The following is a 17,205-nucleotide window of genomic DNA, read 5'->3' on the forward strand; positions in this document are numbered from 1 at the left end:
GGAGGAGGAGGAGGAGGAGGAGCAGCTAGCCTGTTCCTCAGAGGACTCCAGCAGGGCTGGCTCATTCTTCTGTGTCCAGAAACCTAAACTGAACCCAGAGCGCATAAAGGAAGCATTAAGGGAACACATCTTTTTTTTTTCTTTTGTTTAGCAATATTCAAACAAAAAAATCCAATAAAACTGAATGGGTTCATACAACACGAACAACTTTATAAGTAAAAACATAAATGAATTCAAACACTTGCAAGTTTTCCTCTCCTGTGGGCGGCCTGGGCAGTGCTGAAGAGTCTGCTAGTGACGGACAGTCTGACATGAAGTCTTGGCTGTCTGCGCAAGTGGACAGGAAATGCTTTCATTTCCTCCACAACACAGCAAAAGGGCGAGCAGCACAACCAAACCAGGCTCCTATGTGAGTAGGACGTCACCTCTGTATTATAAAGACGCAGGCACACCGTCTTGGTAACACCACACCACTCCAAACAGGATGGCCCCAGGCAGGCAGCAGCCTTCCAACCTGGCCCTCCCGAAGCTTTATCCCCAGCCCCTGAGAGTCCACCCTGCCTGGGTCTGCCGCCACTTGACCAGATGTTCTCAGCAGGTGGGCGCCCGCTCCCGCGTGTAGTCTGCCCGCGGGGCAGCGCCCTCATCTGCAGCTGCACACCTACCTCCCGCTGCGATGGGCAGCTCAGCAGGGCAGGGAGATCACAGCCCCATCTGCAGCTTCTCCCTCCCAGTGCCCTGCCCAGGACTGCCGCCAGACGTGCCTAGAGCCGGCGCTCATCTGCCCAAGGCTGGGGCCCCTTTGGCCACAACCCCTGGGCTGTGCGTGTTAGCTGCTTTTTCATCATGCTCCTACAGTGCAGGATGATGAGGCAGAGCTGCATGATGCAAACTATCTAAATCACAGGCAACGGCTCCTGTTGCAACAAGCAGGGGGTGTGGGCAGGGCTGCCTGCTCCTAATCTAGAGGAGCATGACTTTAAAATCACTCAAAAGTAACAGCTGAGAAACACATGATTACTGCTGTAAAATTTTCAGCATAAATGACATGACAGGTGAGGCATCTCTAGTCCTCACCAAGCATTCAAGGTATGATGGGTGCTATCCCGCTTCTTAGATCAGTAAACTAAGGAGCTTCTTGAAAAGCTCGTCCTGCCTCAGACTGCCAATAAATGACAGAGCTGTGTTTCAAACTTATGTCTGTTTACACCCCAGTCCTTTGATCTAGCCCCATGTATGCAACTCTGCCCATAAAAATGGAAAAAAAAAATAATTACTAAGGGCTTCTAGGGCACCAAAAATGATGAAAAGCATAATGATAACTTACCAAGCTAACATGTACATGCAATCTCTAGGTCCCTGCTGAAATTCAGGGTTTCAAATCCTCCCAACAGCCTTCACTTTAGGGATAAAAATCCTGAGGCTCTGCGAGTCCAAGTCCGTGTGGCTAGGACTGGGTCCCGCGCTCTGTGAGCAGGCTTCTTAGGCCTCTTCCTTTCTACCTTGAGCAACAAAGTAGGAACAGCACTGACTGGCGAGGAGGGAACAGACTCAGAGAGATCGGGAAACACTTCACACACAGATGACCAAGAATTCTGAGGTGTGTATAGGAGCAGCGATTACATCTGAGCTGCAAAGAGAACTGGCTCGCCACGTGTTGGATATCCAACATTAGGCAGGCCCCTTGCTTTTCTGGGCCTCTGTTCAGCCAGGAGGACGACAGGGGTCTGTAGCCAGGGCCCATCCTCTGCAGCGTCCAGTCTGGATGTGGCAGCCACCCCAGCACGAGGGTGATTTCGTGAATGGTCCTTAGCCGCGCAAGGAAAGGGAAAGGAAGCTTTCAGCCCCTACACGGCCTCCCGTCCCGGCTGGCTGCTCGGTTTTCAGGCAGATAAACAGCCTCCAACACTTCCCAGTCGCTGCTTACGCCTCTCCTTGGAGCACTCTCACTTGCCGATCTGTGGAAAGGGCTTACAGGAGGCTGTTGACGGCTGGGCGTCCCCAATGATTCATCAGAGAAGGTGATGTAAAAGAGCAGCAAGAAACCTCAGGCAGGAGGAAGAAGGCTAACCACCCAATTTCTGCAGCGAGGCAGGAGGCTGCCATGGCCAGGAGGAAAAACGCAATCTGTCCGAGTTCAAGCAACTTGTCACAGGGTGCCCGCGATGACTTTCGACACAAACAAGGAATAACAGCAACAGAAGAGATGACTTGGGACCTGTCAGCAGAGCTGGCAGAAGCTCACCGGGCCTGTCAATAAGCAGCTGTCCCAAAGGCCCACAAAGACCGCAGGACGCTCAGGACAAAACGTGTCTCCGAGCCTTCCTCCACTTGGCAGCTAGTCAGGGTCAGGGGAAGCCAGAGGCCTAACAGGTCTATGTCCTGACTTCACAGAGACAGTGATGGCAGCTGTCCCAGTGCCCTGTGGGACTACCAGGCCACAGGGCAGGTGTGTGGAACAGGCAGAGGAGGGTGTGCTCAGTGGTGCCCAAACTAGGACCTCGTGGAGCTAGAGATGCGAGATCCCGTGTCATGCAGACCTCCTGGGAGTGGAACTGCTAAAAGCGACAGCTCACAGGATGGCTCGTGGTGGGCTCGTCCTACTGGCCCGTGCCTTCTCTGTGCCACCTCCTACTAAGCCCTCTCATGACTCCATGTCTTGTTACCCAGCACCAGCAGGCAGTCTGGATGGCCCCCTGCTGTGCTCTGTGGTGGTGGTGGGAGGCCCCACTCTGCCCCACCCTGCCCTCGGGCTGAGATGCCCTCTGACCCAGAAGCCTCCTACACACACAGGGCTATCTTCATGTGCTGGATGCTCACACAGAGCCCTTGGGTTGAAATGATGGACCTCCACAGCACTCACCACCCAAGCAGCCTCTGTTCAGGCTAATGACATTTCCTTAAAACACAGCTTATAACCAGTCATCCATTTGCTACAAAGAACTTACTGTAATGGGCTTATAAAGTCCCAAAGGCACATGCTTGTCCTTCCTCACCTTGGGCCCTAGAAGGCCTTATACAGGACTCAGCATAAAATTAACATAGACAATGTGGCCAGGCAACTCAGCGGACCAGGAACCGAAGAAGTGGATGCAGGAGTCAACCTTCAAACTGCCCCACCGGAGCACCTTCACCTCTGGTGCATGGAAGACCTAGCTCTTCTTCAGATACACCTCCCTGCCCATGTGTGGTGACTGTCCTGGGTCTGAGGACACAGCACCACCACCAGGCCCTTGAGCATCTCAAGAAAATGATTTATTTTTACAACAGGGCATTCCAGCAGTGACACTAGTTAGTCTTGCATGTCAACCCTGCTAGGCAGTGGAGCTCAGCTGATAGTTCAAACCCTAGTCTAGACGCAGCTAGGAAGCAGTTTGTGGATATGGTTAATATTTAAAATCTGTTGACTTTAAGGAAAGCAGATTACCTTCCAAAGTGTGGGCAGACCTCATCCAATCCATTAAAAGTCTTAAGAGAAAAGATCAAAGATTCCCAAGAAAGACACAAGGGTGCCACTGCCTTAGGACTCAGTGCAGAAATCCCGACTTCCAGGCTGTTCGGCCTGCCTTGCCCGCAGACTTTGAACTTGCCAGATCTACAACTGGGTGAACTGAAGCCCTACAGTAAATCCCACCCTCCCTTTCTCTCAGAAATATATGTATTGTGCAAGCACACATACATACATATGTATTTTATGTGTTAATATAGTTACAGTATGGTGCCTGGCCTATGCCTCCCACAGATACAGGTATTGACGCAGATGGGTACATGGACACATTGGTAGATAGAGAGAAAAACACATCCTATTGGCCCTGGTTCTCCAGGGGATTTCACGCAGGGACTAGCGGCTATGGTGGATTTGCCTGAGTAGGAAGCACTGACACCGTCCCCAGAGGCCATGTGCATCCAAGGATCACAGAGGGGACACAGAGAACATAATAAAGGGAGTTTCCAAACCCAGGCAAACACAAGAAACCAGCTGCTAAACTCAGGGGTGGGGTCAAAGAGTCTGCTCCAGGAGAAGCCCAGCTTTGGACTTTCAGCCCCCAGGGGAAAGGCCTGGCAAATGCCAACAGCCACAGGGGCAGGGGCAGGCCTTCCTGAGGAGCAGGACACCTGCCTGCTCTGGTCCTCCTCTCCATCTACAGCATCCAAGTCAGTGCTGAAACTCCCCAAGCTGGCCCATGGGTGGGGGCACAATGAAGGCTGCGGGGAGTGGGGCCAGCCAGCCAGCTGGACTGGCTCTGTCCACCCTGGGAGTAGAAGGAGCCCCTGCTGAGTGCCTCTGGGGAACCCCAGCCTCCAGAGCCTAACGGTCTCACAGCGCAGCTGCCACCTGGGAGAAACCTGGCATGGGCTGTCACGGGCTAACTCAGTCCCCTCAAGGGTGCTGCAAGGGAGCAGTGACCACTTCAGTTTGAGGGCCCTCAGAGAAGGAGGTGGTCAAGATGGAACTGTAGCTCACAGATGCCCCAATGAATCCAAAGTTCTCCCTCTGCCGTGTCACCAGCGTATCTGTGTTGTGCACTGAAAAGAAGGCTGCATGGGGAGAAGTCTGGCTTTCCCAGACACCAGCTACGTAGTGTGGACAGGTGACATGCCGCCCCCATCTGTGCCCTCCTCTGTGAAGTGCTGGGTTAAGGACTGCTGCTAGGTACAATGGCACGTGCCAACAGTGCCCGCTGCTCAGGCGGCCAAGGTGAGAGGATCTGGCCAGGCCAGGAGTTCACCCCCAGCAGCATGGACACCCCGGCTCACAAACATGAAAGAAAGAAAAGGAAGAAGATGAAATGGTCACTGAGGTGTGCTAAGCATCACACAGCCCCACCGCGACACAGTGCTAGCCAGGTGACCTTGCACACTTTGCGACTTTGCTTAGTCATGGTGACCCAAGAGCTGCATCACGCCAGCCTACCAAGTATCTGGTAGGCACTAAGCATGCCAAAATTACTGTCCCTATTTTACAGTGTACAGCGTCAAAGACGTGGCAGATTTGCAGGCTTGCCCCCAGGTCCCTGTGAGCACACCCATGGGGTGCCACCACACCAGCAGCATGGGTAGTGCCACTGTCACAGCTCCTGTGATCCCCAAGGGAGCACAAGACACCAGCTCCATTAGGGACTCTTCACACAGGTGGGAGGGTGGGGGGCAATGTGAAAACTGGGCACCCACGCTGCTTTGTGAACTCCCTGAGCGTGCACACCCGCACTGCGGCTACACGCTCCTCTCACCCCCGCTCTGGGCCATGTGCCTAATATTAGCCACCACCCCCAGGAGGAAATGTGCGCCTTATCCCAGGAACATGCTGGGGGGAAGAGGCTCCTTAAGATAGTGCAATCAACAAGTTTTTTTTTTTTTTTTAAAGCCTCAAGTAGAGCCTGGCCAACTCCATCTTGAACTCCTCAGCCTACAGGATAAGGCATAAGCTCCCGGCAGATTTGGATGGTCCTCAGGCCCCTGGCAGCTCAGCTACTACTTATGTGAGTTATCACCCAGCTCAAGCAGGCCACCCGAGGTTAACCTGGTGACCCGACACACTTCGTGCCCATCACGGCTTGTATCTAGATACACCCCCCCAGCCTCGCGCAGCAGGCGGGGCTTTTCAGAGGTGGCTGTGTGATGCTGGAGCTAAGGATGTGCGATTACTAAGTTGATCCACTGGTTGTTAAGCACAGTGCTGGGTTTGGGTAATGGGAAGATCCTCCCTGCATGGGGGCAGAATCACCCGAAAGGTGGGCAGCCTAAAAGAGGTAAAAGGGGGAAGCGGGCTGCGGCTGCTGCTGCTGTTGCTGCTGCCGCCACCGCCGCCCCTTGCTGCTCAGGGCTTCCTGCCTGCCATGCCATGGACTGCTGCTCTCTGCAATGCCCCTGTGCCATGGTGCTCTGCCGTGGAGCCAGCCAACTGTGGACTGAAATGTTTACAAACTGGGAGATGAAACAAGCCTGTCCTCCTTTAACTTTGGATGTCAGATATTTTGTCTTAACAATGAGAAGACGGAAACAGTGCCTCTGCTTATATTTGCGGTGGCCCCAGGGCCTTCTTTTATTACATCTGGGTCCCTGAAGTGTCTTTCTGCCTTCCAGGCCCTCGGCAGAGGCTTCCTACCCTGCGATTCCCTGTGAGCTCCAGCCCCAGCCTCCTCTTCCCCTGAAGCCCAGGACTGGCTCACTGGTCTTACATGGCACTTCCCGTGGTCTCCTGCAGAACCGTCCCTGTCTTGCGCTTCTCATCCGGTGCCCCTGCACCATTCGCAGCAGATCCAGGTAACAGGTTCCAGCACCAGAGCTGCAGACCCCGAAGGGAGGCACAGACAGGTCTTCCTCAGCAAAGCCCCAATGTTCTGACCGGGGGTAGGGGTGGGAGTGGAGCTGGCACTGCACCCTTAGCCCTCTCCCATTCCCTGGGCTCTTTCAGTTCCAGGGGCTCCTTAGCCAGACGACACCCCTTGTGGGCAGGGACCATGTCTAGTTACCTCTGTCCCCACACTCTGAGGCCAGCCGGATAGGAATTTTGGTATCTGTTCACTATAAATAAATTAGGAAACAAACAAACCAATAAATTAGTCAAAAGAAGGAAAGAGAGACAAAGACAGAAAGACCGAAAGACCAAAACATAGACATACAGAAAAAAAGACTGAAAGACAGAAGGACAGACTGAGTGACTGACTGAGCGAGCGAGCAAGCAAGCGAGTGAGTGACCGACTGACAGACAGACAAATGCAAAGCTTCAGTGAAAGCTCCCTCCGGGCAGGGCATTTTCCTCCTCAGTCTCCTCTCCCATCCGAATGCTCCAACTGCAGCAAATATTCAATACAGATATGAGTTGCTCTGAACTGAACCACACTCCGGTCCTGTTACTTAAAACAAAACATTCATCTTTGCAAACACAAAGACATTTTCTCCCAGCCTTAGTCAAGTGAGGTCACAGAAGTCAGCCAGAAGGTGAAGCAAAAAGACTGCGCTGAAAATTTTAACTGCCACAGAAATAGATAATTTTAATGGATACTGCATTTCTATAGAAATAAAATACTATGATTAAGACAGAGGCCAAGGGCTTCACCACCAGATGATGGTGAAGCTTAATTTGAATCAAGGAGGGAGGTCTGCGAGTCAATTACCTTTCATTTTGCTCCTCTGCTGTAAATGAAGGTTTAGGGCCAATCGTGAAAGCACAATGTAAAAGGCCACTTTACAATTCATCAGCTCACCCATCCCCAGCACCACCAAATCCTCCATGAAGCTCATACGTATTTATTAGCTTACTGAATTTAAGACATCCCGATTTGAAGTCCACAGCGAGTTACAGAACTCAGTGAGCCATATTTCATCACAAACCCATTTTACAGTCAAAAAGGTGGAGTCCCAGTGAATGGTATATGCTACCCAGAGCCAGTCAGGCACCTTAGCGAGGGCAGCAACGGATTTGGAAATGAGATTTTTTTCAGTGCGTGTGGGGGTGGGGTGGGGGTGGGAGGGTTCTAGTCCTGTTTCCTTTGCACAAAGGCAACACCACTGCAAGGACCAAGGACTAATGGAGAAGAGACAGGGCAAAGGCAGCAGCTGGGGAAAGGATCTCCAGCCTGGCACCTCCGAGACCTCGCTGCCTCTCTCCAGCCAGCCACTTCCACCGCTGTCTTGAACGCCAACAAAAGAGGAAAGTGCCCAGGAAAGGCAGGTTTGGGGCTTCACTCATGACTGAGAGGGGAAAGGCTTCCAGGGTGCGGTGTAGGGCATGCACGCTCCAGCGCCCGTGATGCCACCCCACCACAACCCAGCCCCATGCGGCCCACGGCACACAGGGCTCCGTAAGCACGGCTGGATTATCCGCAAGGCTTCCTCACGAAGACATCGTTTTCCTTTGTTTTCTGGATCCGATGCATAAATTAGCCGGAACTTGTTGCCACTGGGGAGGAGGAGCAGTGCAGGGCCCCCTTGACGCTTCACAGATGCAGGATGCGTGGTCCCTGCCCCTCCTGCAGCCAGGCCAGAGGACCTGGAGGTGAAGAGTCAAGGGGCTGGCCAGCAGCCAAGCACAGAGGCGCGGGTGCTGAATGTAGCCTCACTTCCTGGTCTCCAACTCATTTTTCCTTCTCAGGTAGGGACGGTCACTTTCCCTCGATGACCAGATAGTCTATCACCACATGCCGCCACCAGCACACAGCAGGAACGCTGTCCTCATACTGTGGCTCCTATTCCTGTGGCAGGGAGCACTCCAGGATGGCCGTCATCCCGTGGCGCCTTCAGGGTCAGCTCAGGGGGCCGGCTAGAGAGTACAGGCTGTGGTGGTGGGGCACAGACCAAAGGAAAGGAGATCTGCTCAATCAGCAGTGAGAGTGAGGGCCCCCCTTCTCTAACCCCCCGCTCCCCTGGTGGTGTACACTGGCAGAAGTACAACGCTCCTGAGTACCCACAACACACCTCACCCTGCCTTAAGCTCTTCTGTACATGTTGCATATTTGCTGTGCCAGATGCTACGCTAAGAGGGAGGCAGGAGGAGCCCCAGACAGGAGGAGGAAGTCAGCGCCCAGGTGCACGGGGTTTGCCAGCCTCCCAGAGCGCCACAGACCAAGGGTGCGGCTTAGCCCCAGCAGGCGCTGCTGAGTTTCTCAAAGCCAGAGAGAAGTGGTGCGTCCAGAGGGCCCGCGGATCTGTTTTTGCTTCAACAGTGTTTGGATGGAACAGACCCGGGGACTCCCTCTTTCATCTTCCCGTCTACCTTCCAGGTAGAAGTTTCGGGACCATCTTTTCGCCTATCGCCTCCTTCCAGGACTGGACAACACCGTTCTTTTGTGGGTAGCTCCTTAACAGCCATGACCTCTCAGAGTCATCAGAATTATTCCACCGAGGTGGAGGCTGCTGTCAACTGCTTGGTGGACCAGCACCTGCGGGCCTCCTACACCTGCCTCTCTCTGGGCTACTACTTTGACCGAGACGATGTGGCTCTGGAGGGGCGTGGGCCATTTCTTCCGTGAGCTGGCCAAGGAGAAACATGAGGGTGCCGAGCATCTCCTGAAGATGCAAAACTGGCGCGGCGGCTGTATACTCTTTCAAGACATGCAGAAACCATCTGAAGATGAGCAGGGCAAAACCTTGGACGTCATGGAAGCTGCCTTGGCCCTGAAGAAGAACCTGAACCAAGCTCTTCTGGACCTTCATGCCTTGGGCTCTGCCAAGACCGACCGCCATATCTGTGATTTCCTGGAGAACCACTTCCTAGATGAGGAGGTGAAGCTCCTCAAGAAGATAGGTGACCACCTCACCAACCTCCGCAGGCTGGCAGGCCCCCAGGCTGGGCTGGGCGAGTACCTCTTTGAAAGGCTCATCCTTAAACACGAGCAGGAGGTCAGAGCCTGGCGGTCTCTGAGGGGCTCCTGCATCACCCGGCTTACGGGCTTTGTCTAACCCTCTCCCCCTAGCCACTAGGCAGCTTTCTCACCTTCCTGGAGCCCCCTCCCAAATCTTGGACCAAAAGAAAATAAACACTTTTGCAGAAAGAAAAAAAAAAAAAGCCAGAGAGAAGCCTGAGCAAGGGGCCACCTTAGCCAAAGTCAGATTTTTATTTCCCTTCCATGTACCTCACCTTTCCCTTGCAGCATGGAGACTTCTTTGTCAGCTTCTACAAATGTGGAAATGAGGAAAAAAGGGAGGATTTCTTCAGGGCACAGTGGGGAGCTCTAAAGATTGAGAGAAACTGAGGCACGGCCAGCCACAGGCAATGGAAGCTACCCTCTCCAGAGGCAGCTCCTCTTGCAGACGTGAGACTTTCTTCGCTTCATCCAATGTGCACTAAGCATAGGTGAACCCCAGCCTCTGTGCAGGCAATAAAGAACTTCCACTTCATGGAAAGATGGCAGATGAATAGTACACACCAAGGCCATGAGGGGCTGCGGGTGACAGGGACTGAAGTGGGGTAGCAAGAGAGCCTTCCCCAGGGGGTATGTCTGAGAAGACCTGGAAACATGCACACTAGCCAAGCAGGACCTGGGGCCACAACACGCAGCGGGAGAGCAATGCAGAGCTGGTGGCAGGAAGCTGCTGTGTTTCCCAATCATAGTGAGAAGGCCCCGGTGTCAGAGGCTGTGACAGCAGGGACAGGACGAGGGGATGAGATCAGAGGCTGGCGGGGAGGCTGAGGAGGCAGTGCAGCTCCGCAAGGGGCTGGGTTTTTATCCTGAGTGTTCTGGGAAACATGCAAGGATTTTAAAACCAGAGTGACAGGAACGGATGTACATGGTTTAACGGGCTCTCAGCAGCCTTGCCACATACAGACAGCAGATCTGCAGCTAAGAAGCTGAACAGAACCTGCTGAGGGAAAAGACGCAAGCAGCCCAGGATGAAGCGGCAGGAGCAGTAATTCCTAAGAGGAGACTCTCGGGCAAGGATGCCGGGAAATGCACAGGAACGGGAGGGGCAGGGCTGTGTGCCCACTTCCACGGTATAAATGCTTCCAGCACTGCCAAAGGCAAGTAGTCCATGCGGCAGAACTGGGAAGGGTGGTGCTCAGCAAGTGCCCGCATACCGGCGGGTCTGGACATGGGACCCACAGACTTGCTGACAGAGGACGGAGAGGGTGGGGACACGGGGAGTCAGGGTGAGCGCTAGGATTGCACCTTGATTGGCAGGAAGGGTGGAGAAGTCCCTGCCTGGGGGAAAAGAACACACTGCTGAGGACCTGGGCTCCCAGGGAGCTGACCTGGGGTAGTTCTGTTTCCCAGCACTAGGTGCTCAGCCTGTTGTGCAGACAGGGCTTAATAAAGAACAGAAGCAAGAGCACAGTGGCCTCAGTTGCCTCACCCATAAAATGGAACACTTGTATGAACTCCCTGTAAGGACAGTTGTGAGTCACACAGGAAACAGCAGAGCAGCTTCTAGAGTCCAGGCCCACGAGCCAAGAGCACCACGAAGTCTATTTGTCACATGAGGAAACGCAGTTCAGAGCCCCAAGCAAGGGAGCCAGACGCATCGCCTGCTCGAGGCTCAACCGGATTCAAACAGCATCCAGCAGGCAGACTGACATTTGCAGCTGCCGCCACCCAGCCGAGGGCTGGTCAGTCTCTGCTTTCCCACCAGAGGCAGCGGATATCACAGGGGGTCTTGGGGATACATCAGCCACCCCTGTCTTGCCAAGCTCTGCAGCAAAACAACACAAAGTGAAACTCAAGCAAGAATTGGGAATCTGATCTGTCCATCCCTGTCCAGGGGCTAGGAGAAGAAAGGTCTCCCAGGAGCAGACAGGGTTAGAAATCCTGCACTGAGATGCAGGACAGAGTGGGGAAGGTGTTGGGCAGGGGCGTAACTACCCGATGGAACAAGCCAACCACAGCACAGTGCCAAGTGTTCTTTCCCGTAGGGACAGTCCCTGACCAGTAAACAGGGGTACTGTGGCGCCCACAGCTAACACTGTTTCCCAGGCTGACAGACGCAGAAGCTCATCCCTGGAGCTGAGGTCCTAAGCCCGGCTCTGCTCCTGCCACGCAGGGACTGTGGTCACCAACACACAGCTCTCTGCAGCGCCTGAGCCGCCGCTTCCTCTTCCAACTGAGAGAAGCACATCGGCAGCCTCACTTCTAGATGCCAAGAGGAGACGGGGGTGGGGTGACCCTATGGCCATGCCATGCCCTCTCTGAGAAGTGTCGTCCTGCTCCCCCTGTCCACAGTGCAATGAGTGGACCAAGCAGGAGAAAGGAAAACATAAATATATCAACAAAAACCAGGGGAGAAAAATCCCATCAACTCATGTCTGAATGTTACACAAATGTAAGTGGCACATTAGTTCCCTCTCACCCTGGGAAGGACATAAATCGTGTGATGCCAAATGGAGCCTAATGGCCCTGGTAAATGACTGTGCTTCCTGCAGACCCAGGGCAGGCCGTCTCTTGGGGCCTGGGGAGCCCGCAGCCCTCCTGGCTGGCAAGCCCCGCCCTGCGACATCGCCACCCAGCTCCAGCAGCCTCTGCCACTCATGCGGAAAGGACGCCTGCTCTGCCACCACTGTGTTGAGGCTCAGGTGCGCCACAGTGCAATGCAGCCAGCCGAGGAGACACTGCCTGGTGTGACACGGGGACGGCTTGCCTCAGGGACGACAGTCGCTGCTCCCTGTGCTCTTTGCGGTGATCCCACAGACTGCAAAGCAGTGTGAGCATTATCTCCACTCTACGCACGTAGCAAGGGCGATGGGACGCAGACCAGAGATGATACACTCATGAACTTACTGGTAGCAGAGACAAGGACAAACCCCGAGGTGGCCGGAGACCAGGCTCAAGCCTGGGCTACCACTCCAGGCCATGTTTGTAGTGCCTTTCATGTGGGAAGAATGTGTTTCAGGTTGTAGGGCAAGGCCTTACCAAAGGCCTGAGGCCACAAACCTGCTGGCTTCATCACCTGGCAGGCAAGCATGACCTCCGCTCTAAGAGATGACTGGAAGTGGAAAGGCATGCTGGGAAACTGTGGAAGCCCCCGGGCAGAAATGAGGTCTCCAGTAGCAAATACCCCATTCGTTCTACCTTTCCTCTCTCTTCCTGTCTTTGTCTGTGTCCGTCTGTCTGTCTAACTGAAGACTAAACCCAAGGCCCTCACACTGAGGAATATCCCAAGCCCATTTTTTAGTTTTTTATTTTGAGACAGGTTCTTGTTAAGTTGCTAACTCAGTTACTCATCTCTCATTGCTGGGACAAATACGCGACACTCAAAATGAAGAAAAGAAAGGTTTATTTAGCTCACAGTTAGTAGAGGTTTCAGTCCATACTCAGCTGGCTCCAAGGCAGAGTGGCACACAGCGGCACAGAGCAGCCTTTCATGGCAGCATCAAGAGCAAAGAGAACAAAGGGGAGGAATAGAGGCAACAAAGGCTACAGAGAGCAAGTGTGTCTCCCTTCCATTGATCCAGGCTATCTGCCCCAGGCCTGGTGTAGTACTCACACCCATAATCCCAGCATCACTCACACCCAGAATCCCCACCCTGGATCATAAACTAATCACAAAGTCTAGAAGTCCGCCCTACGACTGCAGGAGGCTTGGGGGGACACCTACACACAAACCATAACAGTTGCTCAGGCTGGGTTTGAACATGTGGTCCTCCTGCCTGAGATGGCTGCGACTATAGGCGTGCACCACCAACGCTCGCCTTTCCATCCTTCGTTCAAAGCAACTTGTACAACTTGAACATTCACATGAAATCTCTAAACGAAGAGAATGAGGAAGAGGAAAGAGGAGAAGGCAGAAGACCCGACACGACGCTCCCCATGCAGGCCCAGCAAAGCAGGTCTGGAGGCTCACTGTGGCCCTGTCGCTTTATGCAAGCAACATTCACATGGGACGCTGCCAATACAGGTTCAATGCCACTGTCCCTGCATTGCATATGTGGATAAACTGAGACAGAGCACTTTGGACATGGCTCTCCACGAACAGTAACAGAAATCACTGACCATGAGGAAGCTTGACACTGGCTTCCTTGCCCGTGTGCGTCCACACCTCAGTGACGTGTGTCCTTCTCCAGGGCTGCAGAGCTCATACTGCGCCAGCAGCTCTGGTCTCAGGATCGGCTCCTGCCCTCCTGTCCACCCTACGTGGCAGCTCAGTTCTCTTGGCTGCCAGCAGGGAGCACAGCCGGGCTCTAGGCTGAGCCTCTCTGAGCACCTCCAAGGCAGGAAACCCAGTGCTCAGTTAACACACCTTTGCATTGATTTTTCACTTAGAAAGGCGCAGCAATCAGTCTTCCCAACACTCACCTGCGATTGACACCTGGATGGCAGTGACACCCCCAAAGTCATCACTGGGATGGGACAGAGAGGGGTTTCAGAAAAAGGTCGGCTCGTTTCATTTCTTGCCCATCTGATTCTGATAAATACATATCAAGAACCTACTACACGCCAGGTGATGCTCTGGTGCTGAGGGACCCTACCCTTCCATTGCCCGTACACTTCCCAGCAGCTTTTTGGGTCACAACTTCTGGGGCTCTCTGCTCTGCGTGTTGTGTGATCTCCTTCCAGACCATTCTGCTCCCCCGACTTGCCGGCAAGAGCATGCAGCAGTACACATGCTGCACGTTTATCCGGTCTATCCACATGTGCAATGCGGGGACAGGGCCACTGACTGGGCAATAAGGGGAGGTGGTCTTTGAGCAGAGCTCGATGAGATGCACTGCAGTGACGCCCCTGACTCAGCCGTCTCCTGCCACCGAGGGAGGCGCTGCTCCCATCAGCTTTTCTGGCTGCCTCCTCACAAGCAAGTCTTTGACCGAAACCGTGAAAATTGTTTTCACAGTGCTGCTACAAAACCATGTCTGTTCTTGGACGGTGAGTTTGAAGACCTGAGAAAAATGAAACTACTACCTATATAGCCAACTTTAACAATATTATATAAACATTTAAAAATTTGTGTAATTCTTATTTGCATTTTCCAACAAGTTGGGCTTTTTTAAATATATTTTGGGAAGGGTTTACAGGGTATTCAGTGTCCCACTACTAGATGGGACCCACCTGTTAAGTGCCTCCCAAGAGCTGGGATTACAGGTGTGCACCACCACACCCAGCCTCAACTGAGGTCTCAGTGCGCCCTGGGGGCCCGGCACAGCAGGTCCGGGGATTGAACCCCTGGCCCCTGCACCTGCTAGCAGGTGCTTTAATCCTTCCAGCAAGAAATCTTAAGGCCCAGGGAGATTAAGTGGCTTGTCCTCAACTGTGCAGAGCTGGGATACAAACTCAGTCTCTGAGTCCAATGCTTTCTCTCTCCCAAGGGGCTTCATCAATGCTAAATTTCCTCTCCTCTGAATGGGACTATTGCGCTGGACTGTCTTGGATCCAATATCATGGCGCTGCTTTCTACCCTTCTTAGTGTGAAGAATGATCCATCTCAGTGGTTCCCAAGCTTGGCAGCACTGGGCACAGCAGACGCTACTAACTACCTAGCAGGGCTTGTGTCAGAGAGCAAACAGTGACAGCCTCAACTAAAATGAGCACGAGAACCAGAGCAGACTGCAGCGGCCTTGCCAGCCTGAACTGCTGCTGAACAGAGGACCACCTTACAGCATCCGCCAGCCCAGCAGAACGCCGCTGTGGGCCACATGGACCTGTTTGGAGATCCTACCATTGTGTTTGAATGTGACTGTCTCAGGCCACCTGACCCACTGCAGGTGACACATATGCATAGCAAGACACACCACAGAGAAACTGTCATTACATCCCCAACCTCAACAACCCACCAGACCCTCCTCTCTGGCCTGCCTAGGCTCTGGGTCCTGAGTATTACCCATCACAGTACTCCACTTCAGAACCTCACCCAATGCCCATGGCCCACAGGGGAATCCCACCCACACCCCACGCTGCCAGGGACTCCCTGCAGCTGGCACCTGTCCATCTTGACCGTCCGCAGTAAGCAAGCCTACTCAGAGGCCAGAGAATTCCCTGGGTAAGCTGCAGGGAGTTCCACTGCTAAGAGGCGGCTTCAGTGTCCTGCGATCCGGACACCCAAGAAATGTTTTCAATAATTTTACCTCAAAACATCCCAGTAAACATTCGCACACTGCACGCGGCCCAGAGGGCCTGTGATGGAAGGTCACTTTCATCTTAAGCCTGAATTTCCTATTTCCACGAAGAATCCCTCCTCTGAATGATAACCATTAACGTCACAAGGGAGAGACTTTGGATTAGTCAGCAATGTCACTAACTTCTGTTTCTTTTATGCCTTTCGGGTACTGCCTGATGCTGCAGTCTCCAGCAAGCATGATCTTCTTTATCTGCCTACAAAACTCTTATTGATGTTTCAAAGCCTGGTTCACCTCAGAGCTCCTTTGAAAAATCCCAGCCTTGCTTGATCTTATTCTTGCCTTGTTGTTAGTGTTGACCACAGGGCTCGCCATAAGCGCGTCTTGCTACTGTGGCTGCGACTTCCCCAAGGACAGGAACCTGGCCTTCTCCGGAGGTACTGGATGCACGCCACACGTCTTGGAATGTGGGTTCCCAGGCAGTGGTGAGATGTAACAGGTACACAGATGTTCAAGAAAGCGGACGAGGAGCACTGTTTGGACTGGGGATGCAGTCCGGGTCAGCCTGGCCACAGGATCCCACCAGCAAAGCTCCCTAGATAAAGCAATAGCTGCTGCACTTGGGGAGAGTCAACGGTCACTTCAAGAAGACTCAAAATAGATGCCATCCCGCGACATCACTTGACGTTGCTAGGAAACAGCTAGTTTGCTACGCAGCAAGCTGATTACCACTGCAAGGAAGGCAGCGACCCACCGAGAGACGGCTGCATTTCCTCTCTGGCCCTCAGCACATGTGCATCCTTCTTCTACCAAGCTTAGGAAGAAAAACAGAGTCTGAAATCAGGATTGGAAAGCACATCTGGAGCACGGGCATGCCTCTGTAGGCACCAAGGCCAGTGGGGCAGGCTTCTCTCCTGAGGTCTGTTCCTTAGTCATTAACTCCAGGTCCTCACGTGGGGCGGCAGAAGAGGGACCTGGAATAGACCCAGCCTGGTAAAGCCTCACATCCAGAGACTAAGAGAGCATTCTCAGCGCCTACAAGGAACTGGACGGGGAGAGCTGGGAAGATAGCTCAGTCGAGTAAGTGCCTGCTTGGCAAGAGCAAGGTCCTGAACTCAATCCCTGGTACTGCAAAGAACTGGATGGTTGTGTGCTTTAAGTCACCACTACAGTGCACCAAGGAGCCCAGAGAACACTCATTTTTTTTCTACTACTTTTAGCAAATTACTTAATCTCATTACTTGCATCAATAAAATGGGGATTATAAAGCTCCCTTGCTAATATCATTATGAAGACACAGTAAGTCAAGGGATGTAAAGATCCAGGCCCAACAGGGACGCAACACATCCGAGATTCTCTCCACCCTTAAGGCCTCTCTCTCTCTGAAACCATCAGGAGGAAGAGACAGCCAGGGACAGGCCTGTCCTGCTGCAGGCCATCTGCCCAGGGCCCCCAGCGGCTGGCATCAGCCAGTGTGCCCAGCAGGATGGGACAAACCGTAGTCACCTAGCCCCACTCAGGGACACAACAAAGGGCCACTCTGAGAAAGCCACACTCAAGGCACTGTCTTCCCAGGGCCTAGGGAAAACCGACAGCTGAGGAACAGGGAGGTGACCAAGCAACCCTGGAGAAAAAAGCTGGTCTAAGATTAGCCAGGGCAGCCACTGCAACAGTTGAGTTTTCTTGGTACCTGCTGGAGATCCTCACACCTCACATGCATACTG

General features: G+C 53.3%; 1 protein-coding gene and 1 pseudogene across 6 annotated transcripts in view; one reads left to right on the forward strand and one right to left on the reverse strand.

Annotated features, from left to right (window-relative positions):
• The window catches only part of Tenm4 (teneurin transmembrane protein 4), a 707,062-nt gene that overhangs the window by 592,720 nt on the left and 97,137 nt on the right, over window positions 1–17,205 (reverse strand). The gene's annotated exons all lie outside the window — the stretch shown is intronic.
• Window positions 8,811–9,402, forward strand: LOC101571855 (annotated as a pseudogene).

Source organism: Octodon degus, unplaced genomic scaffold (assembly GCF_000260255.1).
Source record: "Octodon degus isolate 3935 unplaced genomic scaffold, OctDeg1.0 scaffold00049, whole genome shotgun sequence".
In the NCBI taxonomy this organism is placed as follows: domain Eukaryota; kingdom Metazoa; phylum Chordata; class Mammalia; order Rodentia; family Octodontidae; genus Octodon; species Octodon degus.